Raw genomic sequence first — 18,468 nt, 5'->3', positions numbered from 1 at the left:
GTAGGTCCTATGTCCAATTTTTATCTCATTCCTGAATTAGTATATATTAGTGTATATATATTAGTATCTCATTCTGGGACTTAAAATTATATGAAAGCTTTTGTATTAAAAAAATGGGCATCTGATTAGACCTAACAAATCCTTTGCTTCTAAGTGTTTTCTGCTCAAAATAAAAATCTATTATTTTAAACACTGTATATTTTTGTTTTGGCTCATTAACCCGAGCTGGGCAAGCTGTAAATAGAAAGCTCTGTTTTCATTGATTTGTTTTTTAAATTAAAACAATGGATTCAGCAAAAGAGGCAGAATGTTTATCATTAGAAATTAATCACTCAAGCAACTACCTAAAAGACAAATGTTGCTGAAAAATAGTCTTATGATAACACATTGTGAATAGTCTGAATTTTATTCACAGGCTTACTTTTAATCCTAAAGGCCAGATGCTGCCTGTTAGAAAAATGTACTTCAGCCAAAACTGTCATCATCTCATATATGCTATAATGACAGCAGAATTTCTACCAGATTATGCCCTTTTATTTTCACATCTCTGTGTGTGCAGATCTGGGCGTGGGAAGGACTTGCAGATTCACAGTTTGGAAAAACCAAACATGGTTAAAACCTATTTAACTTGAGATTAGGTGAAGCTTCTGCTTGCCTATACAAAACCTACTGATTTCCAAGGCAAAACTGATAACTCTCAGTGAAGTTGTTTCAGAGAAAAGAGAATAAACATATTTGTATGTTATTGTTAATCAACTGTATGTCAAGCTAATCAGGTTTTCCGAGGAAGCCAGTATCTGAAAGCTACCCTCAATAGCGTTATATTGTTGCCCGAGAATTAAACCTTCTGATCTTGTTTTCATAGTTTCTAGTCACTTTCCCAGGAAAGTAACTATAAACATAGATGTTTATACATTCCATTAAAGAAATGTCTTTTGATGGACATTTCACACGACCAGTGTGGTTGGGAAGGTGGAAACCTGACTACCCAATCCCTGGTCGTTGTTGAGAATCTATAAATAGTGGAACCACAAAATAAATCACTCTCCTTTTCCTATCACACATTGAGCTGCATCTGTGTGAATCATTTCGTGTCCAACAGTGACATTATATTATCAGGGCAGAACTCACCCTGCCTGCCTAAAATGCTCAAGACAAATTTATTAAATGGGTGCAGCAATGCGAGTTTTATGAATCCTGCAAAAGATGTATCATCCACAAGTGGGATTCCTCTGAGTCAGTAGGTAAAAGTTTGTCAAAAAATTACATAAATGTAGCAAGTAAAAACTTTTACATATCACAAAGTAGTTGTACTACAATATAATGTGAACTTTTTATTGATAGAATGACACCTCTACCACCACGTTTATTTTTCAGGACTGTACTGCTCATTACAGTTTACAACTTCCTTGTGAAGGGGAGGGGCAGACACTGATCTCTTCTCTGTGGTGACCTGTGGGAATGGCCTGAAGTTATGTCAGGGGAGTTTTAGGATATTAGGAGAGGATTCTTCACTAAAGGATGGCTTGGCACTGGAACAGGATCCCCAGGGAAGTGGGTGGTCCCAGTACCATCTGACAAGAGTTCAAGAAGTGTTTGTGCTCTCAGGCACATAGTGTGACTCTTGGGGATGATCCTTTGATGGGTCAGGAGCTGGACTTGATGATCCTTGTGGGTCCCTTCCTACTCAGTTTATTCTATGATTCTGTGATTCTATGTATAACACTGCACTTAACACATATAAAGGCCAGAGAAAATATATTACAGTCTCCTAATGCACATTTTCAGAACTGACATAGATATTGAAGAAACCAAAGACTGAATCGTGTTTGACCATTTCTTACTTAGAATATGAAACCAAAGAGTCTTCAAGTCAAGCCCTCACAATATTAAATCTTTTCTGATGGGTAATTCAACATAGGCAATGAATAGGAACTTTACTGACCACTTTAGAATCACAAAATCATTTAGGCTGGAAAAGACCCTTGAGATCATCAAGACCAACTGCTAACTCAGTACTGTCAAATCCACCACTAGACTCTGTCCTCTGTACATCTACATTACTTTTAAATACTTGCAAGGTTGGTTATTGAAACACTATCCTGGGCAGCCTGTTTTTCCATGAAAAAAACTTCTCCAAATGTCTAATCAAAACTTTCCCTGATACAACCTGAAGCCTGTTCCTCCTGTTCTGTCACTTGGGAAAAGAGACCAACCCCCACGCAGCTACACCCTCCTTTCAGGTAGCTGCAGTGAGTTATAAGGCCCTACCAGAGCCTCTTCTTCTCCAGCCTAAACACCCCCAGCTGCTCCTCATCTGACTTGTGCTCCAGACCCTTCCCCAGCTCTGTTGCCTTCTCTGTAAGAACTCCAACATCTCTTGTAGTGATGGGCCCAGAACTGAACACAGGATTCGAGGTGTGGCCTCACCAGTGCTGAGTACAGGAGGACAATCCCTGCCCTGCTGGTCACACTAGTGCTGACACAGGCCAGGATGCCATTGGCCTTCTTGGCCACCTGGGCACAGTCTGGATTATGTTCAGCTGCTGTCAACCAGCACTTTTTCCACTGGGCAGCTTTCCAAGCACTCTTCCTTCCTCCAGCCTGTAGCGCTGCTTGGGGTTGTTGTGGTCCAGCTGCAGGATCTGGCTTTTGTTAAACCTCTTCCAACTGACCTCAGCCCATCAATCCAGCCTATCCAGATGCTCCTGCCACCTCTCCCTGCCCTTCAACAGATTTTTGCCCACTTTGGTGTCATTTGCAAATGCCCTGGGAGTAAGGATTAGTACTGAGCCCCAGGGACACCACTAGTGACCAGCCACCAGCTGGCTGTAACTCCATTCTCCACCACCCTCTAGGCCAGCCATCCAGCCAGTATTTTACCTAGTAAAGAATGTCTAAGCCATGTCTAAGCCTGTCTAAGCCATGGCTACCAGTTTCTACAGGAAATGGTTGTGGGAAAAGTGTCAAAGGCTTTACTAAAGTCTAGGTAGACAATATTCACTAAGTAAGGTCATTTTGTCACAGATCATGTTGGTCAAGCAAGACCTGTTTCCATAAGCCCATGGTGGTTAGGCCTGATCCCCTGGTTGTAATATTCAAGCATCTCAGTGTTCATGGGACTGATGCATAAAATGTAGGGCTTAGCAAGAAACACTGAGAACATGAGACAGAAAAAACCCTGAATTTATCATAATCAAGTCATGCAGAACGACTTCTCAGAAGCCAGCAAGTTTGGAATGCCAACACACATGGAAATGAGACAGAATGGGACCCCTTCTGTTCATGGTATTTAAGGGGAAAATTAGGTGGGTTTAATAGATTAATGTCTTTTCTTTGAGACACGGTGAGGAAGATGGATAGGATTTATAGACAACCAGACATGAAAACTCATTTCACCCCTGTGACAGACTATTTAAAACTAAATGTTTTGGCCAAAAGGAAGATGTGGAGACAAGCAGCTAAAACACTTCATCCTTGTCTCTGAAGTCAGGACAGTCACTCTCACATCCAAAACATTCACTATATTACAGAAAACATATCATGTTAATATATCCTGAAGGTATCAAAAGCAGGACAAAAAATGTTTATATAGTGAATGTTTTCATAGTTTCTTCATTCTGAGTTACTTTGAATATAAGAAGGCAGGATTGATATATATTTATTTTTAATAATATTTGCAGCAAAATAGTATCTCCAGCAGGAAAAATACAGTTTTCAAAATATCCCGATTCTTGATGAATACAATATGTTGTAGATCCTAAATCCTTAGTCTTTTGAAGGCTGGCTTTGGCCTTTGGACTCTCACTTTTAATGAAGTCACATTCAGGCAACTGGACCTTCCTAATAGTACCTGAACTCAGAGAACCAACATAACTGGAGGCAAACATAAGTTTAATGTCAGTGTTGGTTGCAATAAGATAACTTCCACCAGAAATATCCATCTTCTACTGTTTCATCCAATCACATTTGCTTTGCTTTTATGCAATTTTACTTCCTGTATCAGAAATATTAGAATAATTCTGCATAACCACTAAAGCAAACACATTCAAAGCAATCAGGAAATCTGAATATGTAACACACTGCTCTAGAGAATCAAAGGAGCCCTGTCAACTCAGATTGTCCTGAAAAAAGAGTTCATTATCAGCCGTAGGAGTAAACACAAAGAACAAGTACTCAGTGCAATGTTACCTAATGAGAACAGAAAGCTCCCCTCAACAATTGCAAAACTGTAGTGTGCTTTTACTGGAGTTTAGATGATAAGCCCAGAAAGCATGAATTAGGTCAGAAGTCTTTCAGAGCAAATGAAGATATTCTGGGTGGCTTAGGTTTTGTTTCTGTAAAGGCACAAGCAATCGAAGTAGGTCTTTCTGCAGAAGGAAGAATAAATCATGAACAACTGCTGGGAGGATGTATTACTGTGCTTGGTAAGAAAGCCTGACACTCATACTCCTATCACTCAAACAGGGGTGACTGATGCAAAATGCCCTACTTTTGACATTCAGTGGGCCTGGCTCCTCCCAGAACCACCTTCAGCCTATTTTATAAGGGAACAGGAGACTCTGGCAGAACCTTGGCCACCACTTAGCCTTGAAGAGTTGTGAAACAAACAACATTCAGAAGGTCTGAGATGCTTCACAGAGTAAGCACTTGCAAACTCCTCAGAACCACCAGAGTAGTCAGACGGTTCCCAAGAAAAAGAAACAGCACCTTTGCAGCCCCAGGAGACAATCACCAGGGCTTTTTTCCAGAGAAAGGTGAATTTGCATAAACCACTCCCCAAGAACCACCAATGATCCCCAGCCTGCATGGATTCTCCTAAGAGAGGATTAATATAAAATCCTGCAAGTTCTTTTATCTTACTTAACCTCTTTTTCACCTCCAGACCACAGAAATCTTGCTGCAGGTATCTGTTGTGCTGTTTCCAGAGCAATACAGAGAATTTATTCTGCTGAGGTTCTCCATTCTCTTAAAACCGTAAGTCATGGCATATGCCAAATAATCAGGGCCAGGAGGAATAGTAATCACAGGCTGGGTACATTGTGCTGTCCTCAGCACAACTAGAAAGTCCATTTGAAAAATTTAACTGAAACACTTCAGTTGAAAGGAGGAGAAAACATTCATGACTTACAGGCTGTTCCCAAGAGAAATGTATCCATGTCTGAGCTATCAAAAATAAGCTCCAACATAGAAACAAACTCAGTTTGTAAATGTTTTTATATCAGCCAAAGAAAGAACTTTGAAATAAGATCAAACAAACACTTAAGTAACTTGGCTTGTTTGATTAGTTTGGTAGATATTTTGCAATGTCACCACTCTATGACAAACGCCAGCCCTTTAGAGTGTTACATGGCACCTTGGGAACTGCAACTGCATTACACTGTCAAGAGTGCTGTCCCAGTTAAAGTCCACAAATCCTCAACATAAAGCATTTGTACAATTGCACTGCTGCACTACAAATAACTTGAGTGTGCTACCAAGTACAGTGAACAGTATGCCCATTGATTTGGATAACCTGGATGTGTCTCAGGGTAACTAACATCTTTTTGCTAATTTTCAGGAAACAAACATTTTTTTCCTTTAAAAACTATTTCTCAAAAATAACAAACAAAAGAAATGGGACATTAGATGTTTGGATGCTTTCATCTGATATGCAGATTTAAAAATGTAAATGGATGGTGTCTGACCTTAGGCAATGCAAATTTAATTTCTTCATTGTAATCCCACTACAGGAATATATGTTATTCCTTCTACAAAAAAGTCACCTTTTGTCAATACAGGTCTCTTTTTGCTTTTAATTGTGATTATCAGAAATTTTTATATGTCTTGAGAGTCTAATGGAAGTTTCAGCAATAGTATTTCCATTTCTTGCCAATACGTTTTCCAGAAGAAAAATACACAAACACAGAAAGAACCAGAAAATGTCATGAAACAAGTTTATCACCACATCATTTATAAAGGACTAAAAACAACAAATTAGAAATGATCTGGTTGACAGTTCCTCATGTGAACTTGTTTTGAAGGTAGATTCTTTGCTAACCTCCCTCTCCTGACCCCAGTACTTTAGGAAGTGAGGGGTTACATTCATGGACCAGTTCTATACCTACCTAGAAATCACAGGAATGCAGGAGAAAAGTACCCACTTTGATCCTGTTTAGGTTCCCCACAGTAACAGACTGTGCACTAACAAACACTGAACTCAGCAAGGAGCCCTGATGACCCTTGATTTTTCCTGTTCATTTGAAATGAAACAGTTTCCTTTAGCAGATACCATAGTAGACTGCAAACTCATCTGCCAAGAACCTTCATGTATTTTTGCAGTTTCAGTATTTGGGCTTTTTTATCTCTGCACACTGTGCTTCCTTTATGACTGAGCTTGTAGCAACCCGGTAGAGATTATTAACTCAGGTTGCCCACTGGGCTTGGGCATGATGGATCTGCACCTCCTGGTGGAAAGCTTGCTTGTCTGCTGAACATGTTCCTTGCAAAAGCAAGGCATACAGAGCTGGGATCTGAGCAACTGAGCAGGAGAGTTTCAACAGAGAAAACAGGTATTCTGTGGTGAGTCTCTAACAGTGATGCAGCACAGCCATTACTGGTGTCAGTCAGCCATGGAACAAACTACACTCCACACAAAATTTGCACCTCTTGCAAATGTCTCAGCCATTGTGTTACTGGATTTTCCTCCCTCCCCTCCAGAACTATAAAAGTATAGTCTTCTTCCATACGGCAAGCAGCGTATTTTCTGGGGTTTGGGAACTAAATTTGTGAGAAAAGTGATTTCCTACATGTTTCTTTCCCATCTTCCTTTTTCACACTGAGTTCAGCACTTGGAAAGCCCCTAACTGGAAAGCATAAGTATGGAAACCATTTTCTTTGGAGAGAGAATCAAGTTTTTGAAGTATCTGATAAGAAATAGAGCTGCAATCAACATCAACTGCACTTTACAGGTCTCATTCTTTAATGCAAATAGGAACTAGTTTGCAATTAAGTGGACATTAAAGAAATACAATTTTGTGTCAGTCCAAACTACAGGAGCACAAGAAGAGATGCAGTCGTAACTTCTTGGTGCTAACACATAGAAGCACAATACAAACTTTCAAAAGAGGCAATTGCTTCCTGGATTATCTTTGGAACAAGCCAGAAGAACTGCAGGGAACAAATGCCCTAATATTTTAGCCTGAGCACATAACTGATACACAGCTCCAGTGCTGAAGGGCATCAACCAAGGCCAATCATGAAAAAAATTCTCATGGATCTACAAAAGTAGTCAGAATTAATCAGGCACACAGAAAATACACAGATATTTTACATTAAAATCAACATTACTATGAGCTTTCTCTAACTTCTGTATACTTTTGTGCAGCTAGTATTTGCAAACCTTTCTGACCACAGCACTATAAGCTTGTCTGGAAAAGGTTGACACTGTCCAGGAACTCATGAGACCAGACCATTCATTGTAGAGCTTGTACAGGTAAACTTTTGTTATGTTTCTCATCTCTGAGCTGGAGACAATGATGGACTCCACCTAAATATCTACCACATATAAGAAAAATACAGAACACAGAGTTGTTATAAATTTTTAACTGGGAAAACACAAGTAAGAAGAAAAAGTCTGAAGCAAGTTCTAAATTGCAAATACTCCATTTTGCATGTCTGTCTGAAAATTTTTCTGGGACCAAAACTGAACTCAGCCATCACTTTCTTTATAAACACTGCAGGAAAGTCAAATATTACAGTTTTGCATCTGATACAACAGTGAGCATCATTAAGTTGTTCTACAGTAGTTGGTAAGGAGATACTTGCTACTGCTTCACAGTGAAGCTACAGTAAATACTAGGTAACACATATGACACCTTTTATTGCCTCTTCATAAATGCCAGGCAATTGGAACAGTCAAATCTCACCTTCTGTACTCTAATCCCACAAAGCTGGTTTCATAAATTCCTCATTAAAGGATGCACTGATGCAGTTCTGGTGCATGTCGCAATAAATATGCTGCCTTGTTTAATTCTGGTATCTTACAGGAAAAGCCAGATCATTGAATAATCAGATTTAGCTATCAGCACAGCAGGAGATCTATGTTTTAAACCCATTTAAGGACTGAAGATACCATATGCCAGCTGACAAAATCAAGCAACATAATTGACTCAAACACTATCCTCTTCTATTGGGCTGTTGTTTATTGCAAGACAATCTATGAAGCTGCCCTACAAGAACAGCCACAGCTCCTTTTGTCAGAGTCCACTCAGCTGACAGGCTCGTTAAAATGCCTTTGTACACAATCTGTATGAATAAGTGATGTTTAGTATTTAACCATTAGACAGTTTAAACATGTCTGTGGAGAGATGTTATGGGAGAGCGCGAATGAGAGGAAACTGTTTAATATACAACAATTTCTAGTTCTTTTTCCCAGGAGAGACTTTGTGTGAATTTCTCCATCGCATGCTCACTCCACACCCATTGCTAAAATAGGGGTTCCAGACTTCTAATTGCTGCTTCTTTTTCCCTGCACCAAAAGCAGTTTACTGGGAAGAAAGAATGCAGAGGCTGCTGCAAGAAGTGATTAGAATCTGTGCTGCTATAGCTAGAGAAAACAGCCTCAACCTGGCTTAAAGCTAGCTCAGTATGCCCAGGGAACTGCAGCCACACTCCTGACTGCATTGCAGACATACCAAGAGCTTTCAGCCATACAAGCCCCCTGGAAGCTTACAGAGAAACACTGCAGAGGACGCATGCACAGCTGTGATTGCCACCACTAGTGAGCTTTTCCATCTGTAGATTTCAGTTTGACAAACAGAAATCTTCAAGTTATTCAACAAAGGTTTCACAGGAAAGGTATTTCCTAAGCTACTCCAACCCTCCTGACAAGCAATTACAGCCTCTCACTGCATAGCTCCTGTTTGAACCTGGCTGGCATAAGAAGGAATAAAGAGGAAACAGATTTGCTTTTTGTAGTTTTGGGAGGTTTTTTGGTATGTTTAGGGGTTTTTGTTTGCTTGGGTTTTTTGGCTGGTTGGTTGGGGTTTTTTTTTAAATATGGCCATCCAGCATTGCTGTGTACAGAGATCCTGTTTTCAATTTTTGCACAGACTAATATGCTTTCATGGTAATCTGAAAATCCAATACTCTTTGCATTTCTATAGGTAATTTAATATTTCTGGGGGACTGAACAGCACAGTTCAAGTACAAATAATTCATTTTACAAGACAGCAGAAAACTCTCTCTTCTGTAGCAAGTCAGACTGAAACAGAGTTCAAAATAGGTAGTTCAAGAAAGCCACATTTCAAAAATGTATGGCCCCCACCCTTCCGCAAACACTGTGCCTCTGACAAATGCTATCCATTTCTATATATAAAATACAGACCAGGACTTCTTTCCAATTACACTGGAGTTACACCAGCTGAATAAGACCTTGCTCATCTGTGAGTTCATATATACCACTCTAATCATCTTTTTATTAGCATTGCATATAAATAAATCAATTTCCTTATACCACAGTAATGAAACATTATTTATGGCATGAATGGAAAGAAGAAAAAGCTGCCATTCTAAATTCACCTTCTGCAAGTGGTGAACATTCTCTTTTTAATATGGCTACTGAGATAGTTTAACCAATACATATCACCAGCTATCATGGAAAACTATGAAAAGCAATAAATTACAAGTAATTCCATCTCCTTGACTATATTAAGGCAACAGTTCTTTAAGTATCTTCTCATATCAAACTATACTGGGAATGTGAGCAATTGAATATTAAACTACTCAAACTCATTTCACTGCCTTGCAGTAAGCTGACAGAAGTGATACACAGTGCAGCCTACACAAGTACAACCATGACTTAAAAAAAGCCCCAAACCTTAAAAACACTGGACTGCACTAAACTGAACGCTGGCTTTCAGTCTGCACTGAATTGCAAATATGTTTAGGATGAACACACTCTCTTTGCTGGGTGTATGAGAAAAAAAACCCACTCAAATGCATAATTAAAAAGTCTGCCTGTGTTCACACATGGAGGCTGAATACACTTATGGCCTTTCTCAATTTCTAAGTACTGGATTTTACAATCTCAGTAGGGGCATTTTCTGAAAAGGACTTCCCTCAGCCCCTCCTCCCCCACCTTTTTAATGCAGTTTCTGAATATTACATTAAAAGGACAAATAAAACCCATGATTATATTCAAGATTTACTAAAACTGACAGCAAACAGTAGCCTAGGCACTACTGTTATATGAGCAAGAAGTGCAGACACAGACTGTCACAGCCATGGGCCATGTCATGGGAGTTTTCTAGAACTTTGCTCCTTCTTGTGCTCTTGCATTTAGCTTATCTCCAACCTGTCAAACATCTTTTCTGGAGCCTGAAGCCACACGCAGGGCACATTTCATTTCATTCCACACTTGGTATTTTCTGAGGCCAAGCAGTACTGCAAATACTGCACTTTGCTTACAAAGCCAGTAGCAATGTTTTCCAACAAGATGTCGTTCCCAGTTAGTGTTCAGCTGAAATCAACTACAACCCTCAAAATTCTTTTATTCAAACCTGCTTAGCCAGCAACCAATTCCCATGTGATATTATTTTTCTCAACTTCACCCATAGCTTTTTACAGTATTAAAAGAAAATAAATAAATAAATTTTAAATCTCTTCTCTAACATAGCTTTTTTCTTTGATTAAATTTGCAGGACAGATCTTAATTAAAACTTCTTCCAGTTTCACAGCATTAACATGAATTTGTAGCAACACCAGAAAATTCTCTGCAGCTGGAAACAAACTAGCCTAACCATACAGAATCCATTTTATTATATCTACTTTGTACAAAGCTTCAACTAGTTAGTATTTTTACACCCTATTCATAGGAGTGCTACGAAAGTGTCAAAATCTCTCCTACAGTCAAGATATATCAAATCTATTTCTCCCATACCCAGGAGGCATGTTGCTCTGTCACAGAAGGAAGACAAACTGATTCAAAGTGACTTGTCTTTGCCAAGTCTATATTGATTGTTGGGTACCCACCCTCACTTTCTTCCAAATGCTCGTCAATTGCTTTTTTCAGTATTTTTCCAGGAATTAATCCGCCTGGCCTGTGGTTCTATACTTTCAACCCCTGATCCCTTTAGAAATAGGCACTAAATCGGTCTTTCTTTGGTTTTTCAGGATTTCATTTATCTTCTGTTCACTCTCAAATAAGGTCCCTAATAGCATCAACCCATTTTAGTCATTTGCCTAAACTTTCTATCCGCTGTAAGAGTATTTAGGCAAGGACCCCAAGCTTTAGCCTCTGTGGATGTTTGCTAGGCTGTGCTCTGCATCTTAGCCCTTGTGCCTTGTCTGCTCACAGCTAATCCTGCTCAGTAAAATAAAAATGCTGCTTACAACCTCTATAGCAACATCTGTTGTTAACTTTCTCGTCTTTCTGCCTAACAGACAAGGTCTCTCTTTAGTGATTTCCCTTGCTACTAATATATTTACAGAATGTTTTCTTGCTACAGCTTTGCCAGCTCTTTCTTGTTTTGTACCAAGTTCTTCTGATAATGTCGCTACACACGAGCACCACTCTTTTATAAGCCATGTTCAAAAGCTGACCTAGTACCCCTTTTTTGCATGGCCCCTTCAGTTTCTGACTAATGAATAGCTTGCAATTAGGCAGTAGCAATTATGGCTATCTATTCTTCCCAAAGAAACAGCTTGTATTTGTGCCCTTACAGCATGTCTTTAAGAAACCACTACATCTTCTGTCCTCAGACATTGACAAATTCTTTGATTTTGTTAAGTATGTTTTCGAGGCCATTGCTAAATAGCTACTTTCATCCAATTCACCACCCTCCTCCATCCCTTCCTTTCTTTTAGTCAGAAGCAAATACAGGAGACATTCAATGTGAGTTGCTTTCAGCTTTGCCCATCAAAAGAAGTGCTGTAATTTTGCTAGTCTTTGCATGTTAAAATACTATTTTCTGGAAGGTGCCAGAGCAGCTGAAGTCCCCCTGAATACTTGGGAACACACATAAATAAGAAACAGTCTACTCGAAGAATCTAAAGAGAACTAGAATCACTTCTTTTTTCTTCTTTGTACCTTTCAACGCTTTTCAACATTGCCCAGTGGATTAAGTAAAGACATCTTCAATACAGAAAGAATTAATCCTCTCAGTTGTCCTTGTTTTTCCTTTAGTAAAGTATTTATTCAACAATTGTTTCATAAAAATTACTGCACTTACTTGACTTGAGTGGCTGACCGGAGACTCTCCTCCTCTGCTCTCATGAGATCCCACCTGGAGTACTGTGTCGCTCTACTGGGAACAGTGAGAAGAACAACACAGACTCTCTTGTGAGTTAAACAGGAGATCTCCTAAGGTTTATTACCTCAGATCTTCTCTTATAGACCGATACGTGAAGGTCCAGAAAGGTAAAACTCTTATTGGTTAGTAAACTAACACATCACCATCATTGGGCACTGGGGTTCACCACCCCTCGATCTTCTCTTGCGAGAAAACAAGAAACTGACAAACAGCACCTGCAAGGCGGTCTTCTATCTCTGAGGATAGTTTTAATTCTTCTTTATGATTTCCCAGGCCACTTTCTCAGGCTAGTCTGAGAAAATTATGCGGCCTGCTATTCCACAGGCACTGTGCTCACTGCTTCTGCTCATATTTAGCATCCATAGTACTGCATCCAGATGTGGGGTTCCCAGCACAGGAAAACTTAGACCCCTTTGAGCAGGTCCAGAGAAGGGCCACCAAGACTATCAGAGGGAAGGGACACCTCTCCTGTGAAGACAGGCTAAGAGAGCTGAAGTTGTTCAGCCTGGAGAAGGCTCCAGAGAAACCTCATTGTGGCTTTTCTTTACTTAAAGGGGGGAAATAATAAAGAGAGAGAGTTTTTATCAGGGCCTGCGATGATCAGAAAACAGCAAACAGCTTTAAAATGAAAGCAGGTAAAGTTTAGCTTGGTCACAAGGAGGAGGGTTTCATACAATGAGGATGGTGAGGCACTGGAACAGGTTGCCCAGAGAAGATAAGGATGCCCCACCCCTGCAAGTGTTCAAGGTCAGGTTGGATGCGGCCCTGAGCAATCTGGTCTAGTACATGTCCTGCCCATGGAAGGGAAGTTGCACTAGATGATCTTTAAAGGTCCCTTTGAAACCCAAAAGAAATCTATGATTATGTTAAATAAAGCACAGCTTTGATTTACAAGTATATTAATTTCCTTTTATTTCAAATATATCAACAAAGCAACATACTCATGTGTCCTGGGGTGACATGTTCTTGATTCCAAGCTAAAACAGGAAGGCATTTGATCCTTACTACCACCTAATAAGAATAGCAACACTTAATGTAATATGATGAAAGCAGAGTATCATATTGGGAGACTTCAGCTCACTTCCTTTCAATATAGATCACAAACACTCTATCGTATCAGGATGTGACTTTTTTTTGCATTAAATCAGTGGCTGTTTCATGGAGCAGCTGATTAGGAAGCCTACAAAAGAAAATGCAATCCTTGATTTAGTCCTAAATATAGAGAGGCTCTTCAGCTACAAGTTTTTGAAAACTCATCCATGCAATAGCTTCCCAGTTGGAGCAATGGAGATGAAAAATAAACCTACAGTTGCATCCAGCTTCAGAGACTGCAAACATGAGAAGTAAGGAAGCTTGTTAAGAGAATATGAAAGGGCCAGATAAAGAATTTAAATCTTTGCAATCACTGTGGAGATTATGAACAGAGATAACCAGAAAAAACAGGCAGGTATATATTTCCTATTAAGTAAAACCTAAGAAAGGAAGAAAGGAAACCAGACTGGTTAGAACAGCAGTGTGGGAGTGAGATTACCTTCAAAAAAGCTGAAGTCAAATCCAAATAGAAAAACTCAGCTCGACAGATCATAAAATACGGCAAATTAATGTAAAAGCACACCAAGGCAGGCAAAACAAACATAAGATATGATGAACAACTGGCAGGAACTAATGACAAATCTTTTTTCAAGCATATCAGGAACAGGAAACCTGCCAGAAACTCCAGGAGGCAACTCATCATCAGAGTAGAAAGGGAAGACTCAGAAAATAAAGGCATTACAGAAAATACATCAGGCAGATCCACTGCAGTGATGGTGACAGTAGAAGACACTGGGGAGCCTCTGTAAAGAACCTTAATAGAAATATGAACATTGGTATGAATCGAGGATAAATGCTAATGTTTGAGCATGAAACACCAGGGAAAAAAACCAACAGAAGCGGGAATATAATAATACATTAATGGCATTTGTGGATGGTATCTAGATGAGCAAGTAAACAAACTCCAGTGCATTTACATGTAGTGCTTGAGGATACTGAAATCTGGAAAAAGAAGTCTAAAACAAGAGACTGAAACTAATTTTAAATGATGCAGGGGTGAGAACAGATGAAGGGATTACCCATACGCATGCCAAACTAAGGATCCACAAGTTGCAAAGTGAACTCAGCAGTTCAATTCTGTTGTCCTCCACAACACTGCTAGGAATCCTGGACCAACAACTTGGAAACACACCTCTTGGTGCCTGACTGTATGAACACAAGTATCTTGGTGATTGTAAGTACACAGGTGTGAGAATGTGGAATGAAACCCATTTTGTATTAAAATAAAACCACTTTTCCCATCTATAAAATCTTACTGACTTTTGTCGCATGCTCTGATATTGCAACAATATTTCTCAGGATTCCCCTACCAGGACCCTTCTTTCTAGGGGTCTCCGTGGATGTGTTTGAAATTGCAATGACTATGAGCAAAACCAGCAGGAACCAACAAAACAAACGCCAACAGCTCACCAGTACCAGATGGCACTCAACCCAGGCATCCTAGAGACACTCAAGCATGAAATCGGTGAATTACTAACACAACGGTGTGTCACCTCTCAATTAAAACTTGGTACTACAGGACTCTGTGGTGGAAAAGGTGACAGACTTTTAAGAGACTGTGGGCAAGACATTAAGCCTGAGATTTGTGCTGCATCTACTAATAAAAACTGCAAGGAAGAATGGGATTAGGAGCTATCTGGAAAAAATATAATTTTGATGGGGCAAGTCAGCATGATTTTTGAAATGGAACATCCTGACTTACATGGCTAAGTTGGAGTTCTAGATACAAGCTGGTGCAGAAGCCTTCTACTAGTTCTTCTACTTCAGCAGACTTTCAAGAAAGAATTTCAAGATCTCAAGGTAATAAATATAAAAGACAAACTACAGATATTTTCTGGGTTTGGCTGGGATAGGATTCATTTTCTCCACAGCATCTAGTATGGGGCTATGTTTTGGATTTGTGCTGGGAACAGTGTTGATAATGCAGGAATGTTTCAACTATTGCTGAGCAGTGCTTACAGAGAGGCAAGGCCTTTATTACCTCTCACCCCTCCAGTGAGCAGGCTGAGGGTGCACAGGAAGTTGGAAGGGGACACAGCCAGGACAGGTGACCCCAAGTGGCTAAAGGGACATCCCCTGCCATATGGTGTCATGCTCAGCAAAAAAAGCTGGGGGAAGGTTGGCAGCAGGCTGCTGCCCAGGGACTAGCTGGGCATCAGTTTGATGGTGAAAAACTGATTTTATTTGCATAATTTGTCTTTCTTGGGGTTTATTTTTCTTTTTATTACAATTTATTGCCATTACTACATTTTAATTATTAAACTGTTCCTGTCTCAACCCACAAGACTTTTACCCTTCCAGTTCTCTTCCCCTAACCTACTGGGAGCCAAGAGGAAGGAGAGTGAGAGAGTTGTTCTGTGGTGCTTAGCTGCCAATTGGGCTTGAACTGGGACAAGGAAACAAAGATTTTATGAAAAATGAGTGAATAGACTATAAAATGGCAGGTAACATTCAGGGCAGTTAAATCAAGCATACAGGAAAAAACGGTACTAACTTCACAAAGACATCTGTGAGCTTGAGTAAACAATTACTAGTTAGGAGTTAGGAGCAAGATCTTCATAGACAGATGCATGGAAGTATCAATCCCCTGCTCAGCAGGCAGTTAAAACAGGAAATAAAGTGTCAGGAGTCATTAGGAAAGAAATTTCAACAAACACCTAACAGAAGTTCAGAAGGACGAAGAAGGGCACTTTACTCTCCAGAATAAACGAGCCCTGGTGGATGCTCAGAACTGCTTGAAGGAAAGCTTTCAGAAACTTCCTCCAGAAAGGCTGGGTTAACAGAACACCTTCTCTTACACTCATCATGCCAAAATGGAGCATAATCTAGCTTTTACCAGATTTCCATTTCTTACCTTTCTCTCTTTCATTACCACTGAAACTTCTGACGCTATCAGCAAGACAGCTTCAGAGAAGCATCTGCATTAGCATCATTCCCCCAGTCTTCCTCAGAACAGACACATTTCATAAGGATTGCTGTATTGATCTGTCTGTATGCATTTTCCTATCACAAGATAAACAGTGAAAATAATTACATCAACATGTCCTGTGCTCTGACAATTGTTTTTTAATGCAGGTTAACAAATGTAATTAGATGTTCATAGGCTAGAAAAACTACCAGAAAATCTAATTCTTTTGTTGTCAATTAATCTTTTGAGACCCACAGTCAGAATGAATAAAAACTGAAACCATCCTGCAAGCTTTGATTTTTCCATTGAAAAATAATTTTTTATAGCTCTTTTAATCATAAAAAAAGCAGCAGACATCCCTTATCTGCACTCTCTTCTGTTATACTCAGTTTTGAGTGGTCTAATCAAAAGTATGTCAAAAAGGGTTCTCTACACATAACAAAAATAATAAATCAGATTACTTCTGACTAAGTACCTTCATCAAATCTCAAAGTTCCCTTGAACTTCCTATTTGACTGTCAATGTTTTCAAGATTCAAATAGCTACAATAGCCACAAAGGTGGCCGATCTTCATTGGTCAATCAAAATGAGTATCTAGGTAAAATGCTGTGAACCAGATTTCCCAGATTTTTTTAAAGCATAATATCATGCAACTTAGAAGAAAAAAAAAAAAAAAAAGCATTACAGATTCTCATATAAAGCTTCAAGAGTTCTGAAGCCACATTTATTTTCAAGACAATGACTACAAGAAAATTAAGGATAGAAAAATTGGAGTTGCCATTACTGCAACTAAACCTCTCTGAACATCCCAATTTTTTATTTTTTTTTTAATTCCTGGGAAAGCAGCATCCTTGGTTTGCTCTTCTTACCCTGTAACTGTGTCACCTCTGCTGCTGTGGGTGTGCTGACACGGTTGTTATATAACTCCCTCATTCCAAAGTGTAATTAAAAAAAAAACCCAAACCACAAAACAAAACCCACAAAACAGGAAACCAGCAGTTCTCAGATAGTCTGTGCTCCTCTTAAGAGCTCTATTATGACATTGTTCCTGGCATGGATCCCCAAGCAGCAGATTCCCAGCCCCTTTCTCCTCCTTTTGCTTCTAGCAGTGTCCAGTGCCAGACATGTCCCCCAGCACTGCAGTGATGTTCTGCCCTGGCTGTGGTCCCCTGTGACACAAACATTTGCATGGACTCTGGTAACCTTAAGCTCCACTCCAGAAAGGAACAATCCTCTCCTGCAGGTCCAGTAAATCTCACCTTATAAAAGATCACAAGTCATGCTTTAAAAATGCCTATTTTTTTTCACTATTACAGTTTAGACAGTCTTAAAATGAGGAGGATACAAACATCTGAAGTGAGGCAATCAATCTCACCTGAAGGCACAAACTCATGGCCATGCAAGGCTCCTTCCCTTCCTATTCAGGGTCAAACCACCTTAGCTCCTGATTATATTCTCCTTAGGTCTCCAACATATGTAAGTTCTCACCCTACAGATCCTGAGACCTGAATTTAAATTCTTAATGAACTCTTTGATTAATATGTAAATACATAACTTCATAAAAATTCCAGGTCGTTAGCCACCACAAATAATCAAGTGTCATAAAGAGACGCATAAATGCAGAACCATACCTGGGGTTTTGCTATTTTTGAGTCAATGGTATCTAGCCATCATCCCATTCTTTGGAGTACTTTAAAAATTATCAAATCAAAGTACAAATTTGACACTACAAAGGACTTTGCCAGGGAGTTAAAAAAGAAGAGGGATTCAAACAGAATGGGAATTTGCTTTTTTTTGCAATAGAAAAGGCTAAGTCCAGTAAAAAGAGGGGAAAACTACCTCCAAACAAAATAGAAATACTCCTTTCCTGGGTGAATGTGGGTGCTTCCAACCAGCTGGATCTTTTCAAGCATCAGGAGGAAAGTAATCCTATTCTAAAGAAAGGGGCAGAGTCATATCATCTCCTCCTTATAAAGATTTAGTAACCCAGCAGGTACAGATGTTTTCCCAGAACTGTTCTCATAATTGAGTAAAATCCAGAACTATCCAGTTCCCACCTTTTGCTCCTTCTCACTTTTTTCTTGTCTCAGTCAAACATCATACAGAGCTGTAACTTCTCAACTCCCTCTCATTCACTAGTATCAGTCTTTGAGAAAGTGAAACAATGGAGGAGTT

At 39.5% G+C, this 18,468-nt stretch overlaps 1 protein-coding gene across 3 annotated transcripts in view; it reads right to left on the bottom strand.

Annotated features, from left to right (window-relative positions):
* Positions 1–18,468, bottom strand: part of DCLK1 (doublecortin like kinase 1) — a 237,088-nt gene that overhangs the window by 176,291 nt on the left and 42,329 nt on the right. The window lies entirely within an intron of this gene.

Source organism: Parus major, chromosome 1 (assembly GCF_001522545.3).
Source record: "Parus major isolate Abel chromosome 1, Parus_major1.1, whole genome shotgun sequence".
NCBI lineage: Eukaryota > Metazoa > Chordata > Aves > Passeriformes > Paridae > Parus > Parus major.
Note: the sequence above shows the minus strand (reverse complement) of the source record. Positions and strands in the feature narration are given on the sequence as shown.